The 13,798-nt window shown below is 41.9% G+C and overlaps 1 pseudogene; it reads left to right on the forward strand.

Moving 5' to 3' along the window:
- Positions 1-7,736: 7,736 nt before the first annotated feature.
- LOC133048753 (putative monooxygenase p33MONOX) lies at positions 7,737-8,766 on the forward strand (annotated as a pseudogene).
- The last annotated feature ends 5,032 nt before the right edge of the window (positions 8,767-13,798 follow it).

The following is a 13,798-nucleotide window of genomic DNA, read 5'->3' on the forward strand; positions in this document are numbered from 1 at the left end:
CATGCCAAAGATAATCTCAACATTTGTCTAATGACGTTAACTAATGCTGCCCCCTGCATGGTGATTATGAGGGGAGCTGTGCTGTGGCTTCAGCAAGCAGGTGGTGGAAGTTCTTAATGAAAATTGCATACAGATTATAGCATTTTGGTATATTTTAGGATGAAATTCACTAAGGGTTCAAAACCTTTTCCAATTTCCTTACCACTAACAGGAGGGCTTGATGTAAAGAACTAGAAGCATGGGAAGAACTAAATATAAATCGCATTAGAGCTACCCCCATGGTAGAGAAATGACTCAGAATGATAATGAATAAAGTTTCTATGGTGCTTTTCATGAAAGGAACTGACAGCAGGCAAAATATGGACTCAGAAGGCCAATTCTGACTAAAGAGTACTGGCATAGATTGAGACTTTCTATTGAGGAATGGGAAGTTTGCTAAGAATTATGAACTATATACACCAAGTTGCATGTGTAAGTGAATAAATGAACTCGAAGGATTGGATGTGGTTAAGAAAGATAAAGGAAATGATGAATTCCTTTCCATAACAAGAGGGGAAATTTATTTATGCTAGTGCTGGAAGGTGAAGTATTGAAAAATGGCTCAATAACAATAGAACAACTTATGATTATTCCAGAGAAATAGATTGGAGAGAAAAATTCTTCTTTATCTTTTGCTGGGTATACTTCATAAAGTCATGCTAAAATGTTCATTTTTTTCACCTCTAACTGCAATAAGTATATTCAGATATAATTAAGTATATATTTGCTAAATAGGAAAATAAGACAAGCAGAAAAGGTAAAAAACCCATCTCATCATTTTCAGGACAATTTTCCAGGGGTAAGAAGAAAACTTGCTTTGTAGTAATTTTAAAAGCCTTTAGACTTTTGTATTTAGTCATTTCTGGTTTGTTTTTCTAATTTTTTTCTACTAATTCAATTGCTTGAGAGGAAATAATCTGTATTCAAAGTCCCAAATTCTTAGTAATTTCATTCAAACACTACTATTTGTTAGTCAGCATATCCACTTTTCGTTTAGATTTCAAAGTTTGTTTTTAACCATAGATAGTCCAATATTTTCCTGTTTGGTTTTCCCTAGAACTGGTTCAACCTATATTTCTCATTTCCCAAAATGACAGTGAGTTCAATGGTGACATGTTTATCAGTGAGGATGGGCTTCAAATGTGTGCAAATTAAGTCCAACTGTCCTAACTCTCCAGTGGGGGGACTATTTAAAGTATTTCAGTATTGATGTATTATTTTTCTGTTTACAATTGGAACTTCTTTTCATGACAAATACTAATTTCTGATAGTTCGAGCTTATCTAAGAGACATCACTGGCTCTAGGGACGCTGAAGTGCTCCTTGTTTTCTTACTTACTCATCACTGAACAAGGCTGTCTTTTCACTTGAAGCAAGAAGACTGAATTCCTACACCATTATTATATGCTCACAAGTACCATTATGAGCATGCACACACAGGGGGCCAATGCTATTCTTAATTATTCATGCTAGTAGAAAGGAGACCGAGACAATACAGAGCTATACACAATCCAAAAACCTTATACATTTCAGTTTAGAAAGTCCTGCTTGACTTTCATCTAGAGATGGAAAACTTACCAAAGTAATACAAGAAGTATTTATTAGGCATCTGCTGTTTAAAGCATTCTAAGTACCAGGGGACATTACAGGGTATAAAAGGAATACCTGGTAAGTGATTTGCTGAGAGATTAATCAACAGGAGGGAAAACAGCACAGTGGTGATGCTCTCTTGAGAAGGCAGGGCAATAATGGATCAATTCATAGGAAGTAACTGCCAAATCCTAGTCATGAGGCAGTGAAAACCAGAGCTCACTTCTCGGGTGAAATTTATCTCTGCTCCAGAATTGAAGGGCACATTGGCTATAGTTTTCAAGAACGGAAATGTATTCTAGAACCCCAGAAAATGACAGAGAGGAAAGACCAAATAAAGTCACCGTGACCTTCTGGCTGCAGGATGAGTTGTGGTAAGTGACTTGTCTAATGTAAAATGTGTCAACAGCAGAACAGAGCCTAAAATTTCTGTTTCATGAACCCTCACTGAGTGGAGAAATAGCATCCTGATATTCTATCACTGGATTAAATTCCATTTCTCCACAGAAGAGTTTTAATAGTTACTGTGACTATGGCCACAGCAGACACAACAGGTTAAATCAGTTTCATCAGCTCCATTGACTTTACTGGGGTGGAAAACTACACACCAAGCCAGCCAGTGTCCAAGTCACCTTGAAAAACATGTTCCTCATCACACACGCCCCACATATTTTGTCATAGTGGCCATATAGCTAGAATGCACCAGTATGATAGTACCAGTTGTTAGAATAGTAAAACATTTGTATTCTAGTTGGTAAGATTGCATCTCTGATAGACCCTTCAAATGCCTGACAACCACAAGAGCCACCCAGACTTCTCAAACAGTCTCCATAATCTAGTAACTGAAGGAGACACAGTCAGGCCCCTTGAGGACCCTGCTTCATTCTGATTGGTCAGCGCTTGGGCCAGCATTTATTCTGATTGGTCAATACCAATAGTGTGCCAGTGGTTATTACTCCTACCTTTCACTTCCATGTTGTTCATGCTATTCCCTCTGCCTTGAATGCTTTTTCTCATTTCACCTGTTCACATTTTCTCTCATGTCTGTCGCAGGGAACTGGATTATACAATTTGTGTGGTGGTAGAACTGTGTCTATTAGGCTGCTGTCTTCACAGCCAAGACTGGAGCTTCAAGCAGGCAAGAAGGCTGGCACCCCAAAACAGAGAAGGGCTGAAACCCTGTATGCTCTTGCCTTTCGCTTTGGTGATGAGAGTATCCTTCCAAAGTCAAAGCCTTTTATCACAGAGCTAGACATACACACCAATGACAGAAGTCAGAATAAGCTAAAGGAGTACGAAGGGGAAGGTAGAGATGCTGCAGGCCCAGCTGCTGCTTCCCACCAACAAGGTGAGTTAGTTGATCAGCATCGACATGTATGCACCACAGACTGGCTGCTGCTTCCCTTCTGCCTGCAGCAAGAATCTCCTTCGTGGCCCATTCTAAATAAACATGCAGAAAGGGAATTCTGGGGGACATAGTCAGCCTGGCCACGGTGACCCATTGAAAAGCTATCACACCTTGGTATGAAGGCCAAAGTGCCTTCCCCTCCCTGTTTCATCCTGTTCTCATCTGGTCAGGCTGGAAGCCTTCATTCCCCCCTTTGAGTTCCCACAGCCTTCTAAACAAAACCACATGGTAGCATTTAGTATGCCACTTGCCTTTTAATTTTTAAAGTCTGCTCATTGTAGCCCCACCACTGTAAGGATGGTAAGCTCCTTCCAGTTAGGATCTGAAGGTCATTACACTGCCTAACACAGATGAATGGTTCATGAAGGTTCATGGAATGAATGAGGGAATTGTTGAATGAATAATGAACTGACTGATGTAACACAGAGAAGCAATGGGAAGCAAGATTCAAGGGTATTGTGGTTCATTAACTATACAACAAATCATCTCCAAAGCTTAGCATCTTGAAAAAATGTATTAGTTCTCAGGTTCTGAAGGTCCTGAATCTGGGAGCAGCTTCATGGGTCATGCTGGCTCAGGGTATCTGGTGGGAAGTCACAGTCAAACTATGGGTTGGGACTGAGCCTTTGAACAGGCTGCAGGATCAGCCTCCAATCTCACAAACCTGAGTTGTTGTTCAGTCGCTCAGTCTTGTCCGACTCTTTGCAACCCCACAGACTGCAGCATGCCAGGCTTCCCTGTCCTTCACCATCTCCCAGAGCTTGCTCAAACTCATGTCCATTGAGTTGGTGAAGCCATCCAACCATCTCATCCTCTGCTGTCCCCTTCTCCTCCTGCCTGCAGTCATCTGTCACATGGAACTTTCTATTGGGCATAACATGGCAGCTGACTTCTCCCAGAGCAAGGGATTCTGAAGAGAGAAGGGCAATACCACATTGCTCTTCTGACCTCCCCTCTGAGTCATGCACTGTGTTTTTCACCTTGTCATCTTAGTTAGAAGTGAGTCACCCACTAGGAGGAGGGGATTCCACAGAGCATGAATCCCATGAAGCTGCCTCACAGGTGGGAGGGAGTAAGGCTTTGGGCAGGGGGCCTTGACACAGAGTTCTTTAGCTGACCTCAGAATTCAATTCACTTCCCACTATGTAAGTGTCTAGAGTCATGTTCTTTCTTTTCTTTTTTATTCTTTGTGTGTTTGTGTGTGTGTGTGTGAAGTCTACTCACCGAAAACAAGCGTTTAATGTCAAGTCAAAAATTGGATTTTGTGGAAACACTTTAGAAGAAGAACAGGAGAGGGAAACCAATTTGGAGCTAACCTTTCTTTACTAAAATTATTTCCTCTGTTGCAGTCAGCTTTATTTTGGCCTCTAGAAAATGCTGGTAAAAAAAAAAAAAAAAGTAAACAGCAGTTCTGATTTCACACACACACATATGCATATGTATGCACACAATCCTGAGTTTGTATCACCAAAACAGATATTGTAACCTAGTCTGGGGAGTTTAGACTAGCTTTACATGGTTGGACAGTAATAATAGATATATTTGTTCAGCAGCTACTATAGCCAATAATAGTTTATTGAGCATGTACTAAGCACTAGGCACTGTGCTAAGGGCTTTCCATATGTTATCACATTTAATTCTGAAACAACCCTGTGGGGTAGGTACTACTATTTCTCCCATTTTTTTTTTTTTTTAAAGATGAATATAATGAAGCTTAGAGGAATTGCATGAGTTAGAGAGACACTTAAAGAAATTACTTATGTAAACTCACACTGATAGCTGGTGCTAGGACCAGCACTCTACATTCTTAAATGCATTATTTCACAACCGTCATCATCCTTCTGGGGGACATGCTAGGTGCTAGAGTCGGTGCCTATATTCATTGTTCATTCTTCTCTATAACCCTTTGAAGTAAATATTATTATCCCCCTTTTATGGACGAGAAACAAAAGTTCACAGAAGTCATTTCTTGCTTTAGCCCACATAGTTAATAGAAGAGCAGCCTAGGATTCAAGCCCCACAACTATCTAAATCAAAGGTCCATGTTCCTTCTACTATGTTTATTGCTTTCTAGCTCAGGGGTTTCCAAGCTGCATATCATAACCTATTAGCATATAGTGAGGTCAAGTAATTGTGTCCTAACCAGCCCTTTAGACACTGGAGTAGAATAGAATATAACAGAAGAGAAGATAACTGAACAGAAAATATCCATACGCATCACACATAGTGATGGTGAGGCACTGCTTAGTGAAAGTTTTATTTCAATTATGTGTATCAGCATGATGTGTGATCACGCATATGTGCATGTGCACATGTGTGTATATATTAAAATGTAAAATGCATTTCTTACTCTCGTTGCCATGAAAAGCATTTGAAAGCCTCTGCCTGAGCCACTCCATCTGCTCTTAAGGTCACTGCCAACAGTGTTCAGGCTTTAATGATAGCTTACCTACACCGTACACACTTTCTTCTGACCTTAAACCACTCAGACAAGGGTGGTCATAAAGATCAACTTCCTAGTGTCCTTTCTACTAAGTAATTAAAGAAAACCATATGCAACTGACTAGCTATGTGTGACTTTTGCCAAGTTACTAACCCTGTCTAAAGGCAGCCTCCCTGAATTTTACTTTCTCCATCTTTTAAGTACCATAATTATGTGCTCATTTATGTTGCAAGGATTGACTGAGATCATGTGAACGTCTCAACACACATGTGTCCAAAACAACCATTAAATAAGTACTAGCAATTATTAAGTTATCTACAGACAGTCGCTAACAACTTATGATGGGAGAAACCATATTTTGAACTTCCAAGTTTGACCTTTTCCCCGGACTGCGTGTGATACTCTTGTGCTCGGCAGCAGCTGAACCACAGCTCCCAACCAGTCACGCCATCACAAGGATGAATGACACAAACACAACCATTCTGTTTTTCACCTTCAGCACAGTATCCAAGAAGTTACATGAGATATTCAACACTTTATTATGAAATAGGCTTTGTGAGAGATGATTTTGCCCAACTGTAGGCTAATGTAAGTGTGTTAAGCAGGTTTAAGGCTAGGCTAAGCTCTGATGTTCAGTAGGTTAAGTACTAAGTGAATTTGGGGGTACTTAATGACATTTTCAACTTACAGTGAATTTCTTGGGACATAATCCCATCGCAACTAGAGAAAGACCTATACATAGACTGGAGGGGTCTTAATTGAGAGTCTCACTTTCAAGGAAATAAAAGGATAAGGAGGGAAATGTACTTTTTCCTAGCTTTGAATCCTCCAGCCTCATGAAAACATAAATTAAGTAGGTCTGCAATGGCCCAATTTATTTATCCAACACCTATAGAATGTCTACTATGCAAAGATGGGCTAATCAGCAATGACATACCAAGAGTTTTTAGGGTCAGATCCAAATTTACAGATGCTTCCTAAAGTTGGGGTTTATTAGAAAAGCAGAGTGATAAATCACACTGACACCTCATTTTACGATTTTAGACAAGAGTGATCATCACTTAACTCTTACACATAAGCTCTGTCAAATGAACTTCAGCAATAATAGCCTCATTTTTTTTAAAGCCTTATCCACCTGGCATTCAATTGATTGAATCTGAGGTCCTCACTTTCCATTTTTACAGCTTGGTTCCTTCTCTCCACATGTCACAATTGGGAGGATTGATTTTCTTTGTACACTGTCTTTTCTTCTTTCCAATTCCCAGCTCCCTATTTTTCTTTTCTACCCCTGCTGTCCATCATTGATTCTCTTCCTGTGTTCTGTCTGCTGTCTCTAGCCCTAAGCTAAGGGACCCAGCTCTTCTCTCCTATACACATTTATAATGAGAGGTGGATTAGCAAGAAATAAAATTATGGTTCTTAGCGGGGGAAGCCACCCTATCCCAAGAAACTGATTTCTAATTCTTTGCCATACATCTTTGCTTTGAAAGGCAGAGAGTTTGCCAGAGGAAAATTGCCTTTCCATACCTAAGGTGTGTGTGTACGACTTAACATTCCTTCCCAAAGGGTCAAGTACAAAAGCAGGGCCTCAAAACTGTTGGTTGACTTTAATTGAACATAAAAATGATGACACTTTAGCCTGGATTTACTATTTGAGTCAAAAGCAGTTGTTTTTACATTTGTGTGCCCCTTAAAACTTCAAAGTATTTTTGCACACATTTTCTTTTATTTCACACACTTATGCTTCCACTGCTTCATAAAACCAATGAGAACAAGAATTGTATGAAGTTATAAGAATTCTGCAAAGTAGACAGAATTTTATCCTCATTTTCTAAGATAAGGAAATTGAGTCTCAGAGATACTGTGTTTTACCCCAATGTCACTTAGCTCTTCAAGAACAAAGTTAACGCTGGTGTCTGAGTCTCATTTTAGCCACCGCATGTCGATCAGTGCCTGAGGCCCAAACACATCTGATGGCCAGTACACCATGGCTTGGTTCCAACTGCACCACGTCTGTTGGACATCATTTTCCTGGTCTTTGAAGCCTTCTAGCTCTGGAGCTCAGCCCAAAGGAACCCCACAGTGGCAGAGAAACGGAACCTCTGGATAGACTCTTCCAAAAGAGCTTTGCTAATGTGGATAATTGGACAATGTCCCTTGTGAGTGCTTGTCAGCAGGATCATCACATTTCACTGGGGTTGAAGGGACTCAGCTCTGGAATTCTATACAGTTAAAGCACCTGGATCCTGGTCTTCTAATGGCTTGGAGAGAACCCCAAGGGTCTGCCCTTGAGCCTAGTGGGCCTCCAGGAAAGATGTCCCTCCCCACCAGGATGTACTTACTATCAGGCATTCAGTCATGACAATGCCCTCAGGAGCGCTGTACCATGCCCCTCTTCCTTCAGTTATGGGAAGTACTCCCCAGAAGCCAGTGTTTCCAGGGTGCAAGTATCAGAACTTTGCCAAGGTAGACTGGGGAGACACCAGTATGCCCTCCCCTGCCAGGACCCTATAGCATTGATAATGTGGATAGGTGGTAAAGGCTAGAGCTACACATGTTATCATGAGTTCTCTGATCATAAAGCAGATCAGGGAAAGCACTCAGCATTTTGAACAACAGGCAGGGCTGAGAGGTGCTGGCTGTAAACCCCAAAAGGATCTTCCCACAGAGGGTGATAAGCACCTTCAAGTGGCAAAAGTGTTAGTGTGAGTCACTCGGTCATGTCTGACACTTTGCGACCCCATGGACTGTAGCCCAATAGTCTCCTCTGTTTATGGAGTTCTCCAGGCAAGAATCCTAGAGTGGGTTGCCATGCTCTCCTCCAGGGGATCTTCCCAACCCAGGGATCGAACCTGGGTCTCCCACATTACAGGCAGATTCTTTACCATCTGAGCCACCAGGGAAGCCCAGGTGGCAAAATCATGCCACAAACTAAAGTTACACAGTGAAGGAAAAACAAAATAGAGACAGTCTGCATGCCAGACCACCCCTAGAAGCACCCCTCACCCATCCTCTAAGCAGAAACCCAGAGGCTTGTTATATTTCTGTTCTTCCACAGACTTCCTCGGCCCAATCCCAGTGTCATGGATGGTGCAAGTAGGCATAAGGACAGAAACTCAGATACATGGAGCTTCTTTGAGCAAGAATACTCCAGGCCTAAAAAGAAGCCCTCTCCAATGGAGTTGCTCCAGATCTAGGCCACCTGAGTGGCTGAGGATCCAGCAACATTCAAGCCACCCAAGATGGACAACCCAGTGATAGAAGGAACAGTTGCTTCAGACCAATAATCTCATACTAGAATATGCTCATGTCAACTGGGTTCTAGAGCTCTTTCTATTCCAGGGACTCTGGGTAGAGGGTGTCTTGTTTCCCTTTACCTTACCGTAGGAAAGGTTTTGTATTTAGGGGTTTAAGTTGTTAAACTGAAGGTGGAGCTGGAGATAAACTTGGCTCTTGAGAAACACTAGGGCAAAGCTTGTCATTTTCTACTGCTTTAATTTATAGTCAGTCTAAATCATATTAACCAGTGATGTGTGAGAGACCTTTTCATACTGTTCATGGGGTTCTCAAGGCAAGAATATTGAAGTGGTTTGCCATTCCCTTCTCCAGTGGACCACATTTTGTCAGAATTCTCCACCATGACCCGTCTGTCTTGGGTGGCCCTACACGGCATGGCTCATAGTTTCATTGAGTTAGACAAGGCTGTGGTCCATGTGATTAGATTGGTTAGTTTTCTGTGATTGTGGTTTTCAGTCTCTCTGCCCTCTGATGGAGAAGGATAAGAGGCTTATGGAAGCTTCCTGGTGGGAGAGACTGACTGAGGGGGAAATGGTCTTGTTCTGATTGGCAGGGCCTGCTCAGTAAATCGTTAATCCAATTTTCTGTTGGGAGGGAACACAGCTCCACCCATCTACTATTGGAAGTGAGGAAGTGGAGTGAAGTGAAGTCGCTCAGTTGTGTCCCACTCTTTGCGACCCCATGGACTGTGGCCTACCGAGCTCCTCCATCCATGGGATTCTCCAGGCTAGAGTACTGGAGTGGTTATGGCAGAGGGAAATGAAGATAATGGTGACCTCCCTCAAATGATCCCATGCATGCACTGCTACACTCAGTGCCCCCAGCCCTGCAACAGGCCACCGCCGACCCACGCCTCCACCGGAGACTCCTGGGCACCCACAGGCAAGTCTGGGGAGTCTCCTGTGGAGTCACTGCTCCTTTCTCCTGGGTCCTGGTGCACAAGGTTCTGTTTGTGCCCTCCAAGAGTCTATTTCCCAATACTGCATAAGTTCTGGCAGCTCTATGGTGGGGTTAATGGCGACCTCCTCCAGGAGGGCTTATGCCACACCCAAGTCAGCTGCACCCAGAGCCTCTGTCCCTGTGGGAGACCATGGCCAACCTGTACCTCCACAGGAGACACTCAAACACAATTCTGTCTCAGTCTCTGTGGGGTCCCTGGGCCCTGGTATGCACAAGATTTGTTTGAGCCCTCTGAGCATCTCTGGCAGGAATTGGGTTTGATTCTAAATGCGAATTCGCCCCTCCTACCATCTTGCCAGGGCTTCTCCTTTGCCCTTGGACGTGGGGTATCTCCGCATGGCCGGTCCAGCAAAGCACAGCCACTGCTCCTGACCTTGGATGTGGGGTTTCTCATTACCAGTTTCACATCCTACTAATTTTCCCTCTTCTTCAGCTGGAGACCTTGAACAGCTTCAATGGGATGAATATGAATTCGCTGATCAGAAGTTTTGATCGATAAAGCAAGGGAGTTCCAGAAAAACATCTATTTCTGCTTTATTGACTATGCCAAAGCCTTTGACTGTGTGGATCACAATAAACTGTGGAAAATTTTGAAAGAGATGGGAATACCAGACCACCTGCCCTGCCTCTTGAGAAATCTGTATGCAGGTTAGAACTGGACATGGAACAATAAACTGGTTCCAAATAGGAAAAGGAGTACATCAAGGCTGTATATTGTTACCATGCTTATTTAACTTATATGCAGAGTACATCATGAGAAACGCTGGGCTGGAGGAAGCACAAGCTGGAATCAAGATTGCCGGGAGAAATATCAATAACCTCAGGTATGCAGATGACACCACCCTTATGGCAGAAAGTGAAGAAGAACTAAAGAGCCTCTTGATGAATGTGAAAGAGGAGAGTGAAAAAGTTGACTTAAAGCTCAACATTCAGAAAACAAAGGTCATGGCATCTGGTTCCATCACTTCATGGCAAATAGATGGGGAAACAGTGGCAGACTTTGGTTTTTTGGGCTCCAGAATCACTGCAGATGGTTAGTGCAGCCATGAAATTAAAAGACACTTACTCCTTGGGAGAAAAGTTATGACCAACCTAGACAACATATTAAAAAGCAGAGATGTTACTTTGCCAACAAAGGTCCATCTAGTCAAGGTGATGGTTTTTCCGGTAGTCATGTATGGATGTGAGAGTTGGACTATAAAGAAAGCTGAGCACAGAAGAATTGATGCTTTTGAACTATGGTGTCAGAGAAGACTCTTGAGAGTCCCTTGGAAAAGGAGGTCCAACCAGTCAATCCTAAAGGAAATCAGTCCTGAATATTCATTGGAAGGACTGATGCTGAAGCTGAAACTCCAATACTTTGGCCACCTGATGTGAAGAGCTGCCTCATTTGAAAGACCCTGATGCTGGGAAAGATTTAAGGCGGGAGGAGAAGGGGACGACAGAGGATGAGATGGTTGGATGACATCACCGACTCAATGGACATGAGTTTGAGTAAACTCCAGGAGTTGGTGATGGACAGGGAGGCCTGGCTGCTGCAGTCCGTGGGATCACAAAGAGTCAGACACAACTGAGAGACTGAACTGAACTGATGAGAGATCTTGTTACCTGTTTTTTTAATCACTCACACTAAAACACTTTGTTGCTTATGAGGTAAATGATATTTGTGTTGTTTCAAAACCCAGGACCACTGGCAATGCCCCTAAAAAGCATTGTCAAAGAGTTGAGTAGAGATGTTTTCTGAGTAGTTTAGACAATGTTGGTCCTCTTGAACCTATGCTGGTACTATGTACTCTGGTCTTGTCAGATGGGGACACCTAAGATCTGATTGAAATCTAGGTATAACTGAAAATCAGACGTGGAAGGCATTGCTTTGCTGAAATTCAACTCTCCCTGCCCCTTTAGCAGACCTACTGCATCACGTTCCTTGGACTACAGCCAGTTTTACTGGAGTACCTCTTGGCCAGTGCTGTTAAAAGGAATCTCCTTTGTGTGTGTCTCGCAGAGCAAGCACTTGTCTTACATATCATTTTTTGCACTTTAAAGTGAGATTAATTCCAATTTGCTTAAGAGCTTTGTAAAGGAGAAGATTCAGTGTACTAGTTTGGTATGGATAAAATGATGCTAACTTTTTTAAAAGTAAAGAAGAGGGCAATTACAGTCAGATTACAGTTTTGAAGTTCGTGTGAAGTTAATGTCACCCTATTTTGGTTTCCTTGTTTGGCCCAGGAGTTGATTTCTTTTTCTTCTGGATGATGGATGAAATTAAGGTTTTTCTATATGAAGGCATTTTTTTCCTCAAAATGAGCCTCATATGTTTATACATATATATTCACCTTATTAAGGGAAGGAAATAGGAAAAAGCTTTTTATTTCTCACCATATGTTATTGCTAAGATTATGTCCTTGTTAAGACTCACTGTCTCAAACATTGTCTTAAATGCTGTAGTTTGTTGGATAGCATCCTGTCTTCATAAGCAACTGACCTTTTCTTAGAGACCCTAAAGACTAAAACTATCAGAAAATTTAACTTGTACATTCTGTTATACTTGTATCTCTTATTCATTATGATAATAAAATCCTTTAAAAAAAGGTGGTGGAAGAGAACCCGAGACTTTCTACTCCTATTTCAGTTTTTTTATTTATTCATTCTACCACATCTTCTACAAGAAAACAAAACACTGTTGAAACTTCATATCACTCCAACATAATTATCATCTTCATATTACAGATGAGCAGTTTTACATCTTTAAATCTAAGACACCATTAATTAGAAAGACAATTATTTTATATACCATTCCACAAAATATAATGCAGTCAACTAAACTATGATATATCATTAATCATGGGACACACCTTGATTTCAGAGATAACAAAATGTGGAGCTCTATGTGTCTTAGAATTGGTGAAAGAGAGTAACTGAATAAGTTACTTACACTTCAGTTTGCTAATTTATAAAGTGTTCAGTTCAGTTCAGTCTCTCAGTCTTGTCTGACTCTTTGCAACACCATGAACTGCGGCATGCCAGGCCTCCCTGTCCAACACCAGCTCCTGGAGCCCACCCAAACTCATGTCCATTGAGTCAGTGATGCCACCCAACCATCTCATCCTCTGTTGTCTCCTTCTCCTCCTGCCCTCAATCTTTCCCAGCATAAGGGTCTTTTCCAATGAGTCAGCTCTTTGCATCAGGTAGCTAAAGTTTGGAGTTTCAGCTTCAATATCAGACCCTCCAATGAACACCCAGGACTGATCTCCTTCAGGATGGACGGGTTGGATCTCCTTGTAGTCCAACGGACTCTCAAGAGTCTTCTCCAACACCACAGTTGGAGCATCAATTCTTCAGCGCTCTGCTTTCTTTATAGTTCAACTCTCATATCCATACATGACTACTGGAAAAACCATAGCCTTGACTAGATAGACCTCTGTCAGAAAAGTAATGTCTCTGCTTTTTAATATGCTGTCTAGGTTAGTCATAACTTTCCTTCCAAGGAGTAAGTGTCTTTAATTTCATGGCTGCAGTCACCATCTGCAGTGATTTTGGAGCCCAAAAAAATAAAGTCTGACACTGTTTCCACTGTTTCCCCATCTATTTCCCATGAGGTGATGGGACCAGATGCCATGATCTTAGTTTTCTGAATGTTGAACTTTAAGCCAACTTTTTCACTCTCCTATTTCACTTTCATCAAGAGGCTCTTTAGTTCCTCTTCATTTTCTGACATAAGGGTGGTGTCATCTGCATATCTGAGGTTATTGATATTTCTCCCGGCAATCTTGATTCCAGCTTGTGCTTCCTCCAGCCAAGCGTTTCTCATGATGTACTCTGCATATAAGTTAAATAAGCAGGGCGACAATATACAGCCGTGACGTACTCCTTTTCCTAATTGGAGCCAGTCTGTTATTTCATGTCCAGTTCTAACTGTTTCTTCCTGATCTGCATACAGGTTTTTCAAGAGGCAGGTCAGGTGGTCCAGTATTCCCAACTCTTTCAGAATTTTCCACAGTTTATTGTGATCCACACAGTCAAAGGCTTTGGCATAGTCAATAAAGCAGAAATAGATGTTTT

The sequence above is a fragment of the Dama dama genome, chromosome 29, assembly GCF_033118175.1.
Source record: "Dama dama isolate Ldn47 chromosome 29, ASM3311817v1, whole genome shotgun sequence".
NCBI lineage: Eukaryota > Metazoa > Chordata > Mammalia > Artiodactyla > Cervidae > Dama > Dama dama.